The sequence below is a fragment of the Merops nubicus genome, unplaced genomic scaffold (genome assembly GCF_000691845.1).
Source record: "Merops nubicus isolate BGI_N331 unplaced genomic scaffold, ASM69184v1 scaffold18286, whole genome shotgun sequence".
NCBI lineage: Eukaryota > Metazoa > Chordata > Aves > Coraciiformes > Meropidae > Merops > Merops nubicus.
Window position 1 is genome coordinate 6,752 of NW_008617133.1, and position 2,795 is coordinate 9,546.

A 2,795-nucleotide genomic window follows, 5' to 3' on the forward strand; every position below is an offset into this window, starting at 1 on the left:
TGTGATACCAGGGAGTGTTAAGCACCTGCCTCTCTTGTTCTGCACCCAGAAATGGTGTGTGTGAGGCAACCTCGATGACCAAAAGCCGTACTGGTGGCCAAGGCATCCTAATAATTGCACGCTTGGCCTTCCAGCTCCTCCTTGGCCTGACATGGAGAGCATTTCGTGTCCTTTCTCCCAGGCGTTTCTGCAAATGCCGTCACCACGCTGCTCAGCATCTCAAACACCCGTCTGCAGACGGGCTACCTGTCAAAGGACAGACGGGTGCTTTACTTTCCCTTTAATTACTGAGCATGACAACCGTGGCTTCGCTGCCCTCGTTTCAATTAAGGGCTGACAAACACCCAAGGCGCAGTGTCCCCAGAACGTCATAACCCCTTTGAATGGCTTCTTTCAAGTTGCTCCAGGAATATACGATACTGGTTGCTTACGAGAATGCTGCTGGGTTTGGCATAATTGCCTGTTGCTCTGCAGAGGTTTAGCACCCTCCTTCCCTCCCAAGCCCTTCATCACTGTCACAAGCAGAGTGCTGCGGGGCAAGCTCACGGTCTCACCTCCAAAGCCTGTAGTCTCAGATGCTGAGTGGTCAGACCCTGTTTCTCAGTTACACTGAATCCTCTTCCCTTGACCCTAGAACTGAAAGAGCACCTTTAAAAAAGTAAAGGATTTTTGTTCCATGTGTTACCTTTCCACCTGCCTGCTTTCTTCATATAATGACATTTTTAATTTCATTTCTGTTGTGTATAACAACCCCTTTCAAGAAAGCTGCCAGAGGTCCCGTTTAACACACTCTTCTAGGTCAACATCTGGGCTCCTCCAGAGCTGGCCGTTGCTGCTGTGCAGTGGGATTCAGTATCTGGTGAGTCCTTCATTTATGGTACGAAGCCTTGATGTCTGCTCCACCCTGAGCTCTGCTCAGTGCTGGGGATTCCCTTGGTGCCTGTGCCACATCAGTTGTCCATTTTCATAGTGACGGAGGCATTGCAAAGCTTGTGCCTAAAGGTTGCAAAAAGCCACAGTTCAGAGTGATTCCCCCTCATTTGCATCACTTTTGGGGAAATGTGGAACTAATTGTATAATGTGAGTCTTCATCCTGCAGCTACAGCCTGACCTGGAGTGATTCATCCCTGAGGAACATACCAAGCCTCCTTTAATCCTGAAAAAGGATAAATGCACCTACTGAACTGGACCATGGCCAACGAGTGCTGGGTACAGATGGAGGAGTTCCCGTGTCAGTAGCACCTGAACCCTGAAGAGCATCAGTGGGATTTTTGTTCCCATATGCAGCCAGCCCATAAGCCCCATTAGTGAATGTGCTGGATAAATAGATGCTCCAGCTCCGAACCCCAACTCGGTCTGCACTGAACTGGGCTGTGCTAAAGATGAGGGTGTTTCCAGGAAAACCCATAACCTGCATTTCCCTGCGGACAGAAAGGGAGGAATTGCTACCTCTCCAAACACACATCTCAGCAATTCCAGCTCCTGCTTCACCGACTCCACCCTGCCCCACGGCTCTGTCGTGGCACCGTGAGCGCCGGCCAGCTCCTGGGGAGCCGACACAGGACCGGCCACATGCAGACACCGAGCAGTTCACACTCAACCAGCCAGCTGGTTTGCATGGCTGGCTGGGGTTTGGGTTCCTTTCATTTCTTCTAAGCAGACTTGTGGATCGTGTTGTCTGCGGTTGGGAGTTTCCTTGAGCCACCTCAATGACACAAGCCTGGAAAAAAGTGGAGAAGGAAAATTAAGTCTGCTGGCCCATGAAAAGTTTTCACTGATGTAAAAGTAAAAACTTGAATCCCAAAAAATGCTTAGGGACAGTCAGGTCTGAATTTATCCAGGTGTTTGATTTGGCCACCAAAGAGAAAGGTCCGATTTGACATGTCCAAAGTAAAAACATCCACTTTGTTCTAGTGCAGCTGAGTTGAAGCATCCAAAGAATACTGAGGTTTCCATTACAGTCAGCTTAAAAGGTAAGAAACTGTATTAAGCAGAGGCAAGAAAGATCCAGCATGATCCTATATTGCTTGTACCCAAGGAGGTGCAGAATCCTTCACCCACATCCTGAGCCTGGACCACAAACCCAGAATATCTTGCTCCTACCCTGATCCATCCCTTTTCAAGTGAGATCCCTGACTAAAGCCTTCCCCCTCCCTCCCGTTAGTAATACTGACCACATCACAGGGAACAACTTGCTTTGGAATATGATGTGGATTGTGGAGCCGTCTGGCTGCGAGGAATGAATGTGCACAGAGGAATTAATTACTGGCTAATTTCTGACCTGTATTTATCCACAATCGGCTTTGTGGGAGGCTCTTTGGGTATTGTTGGTTCCCACCTGCCATGCAAAGTGACCATCCTCTTCCTTGGGATTAAAATACAGCCTCAGATTTCCCATCTCTGTGGCCACAAGACACCACCACAGTGATTCATCCTGCAGGCTCCTCTGCTGCTAAAAACTCCAAACCCTCTGCACTCACCAGGGTCTCTGCAATCTCCTGAGATCTTGAAAGCCAAAACCATGGTACGTACTTCCACATCTTGTGCATCGCTGCATCTGGCGTGTGGTCCACCACCGAGGTCTCCATGGGCTTGCACAGAGACCAAAGAGAGTCAGCAAAGCTGTTAGGGTTTCTTGCTGTTGCTACTGACTCAAAGCCAGGATGAGTTTGCTTTTGCCTTTTCTGCTGCTTCTGTGCTAAAAAGCCTTCAAAGACCCATTGTCCAATGCTAGAGGTCCAAGTGTTTTTAGCTCGTGTCAGGTAGAGAGAGAAGAAAGGGGCAGAGCAGGAAGG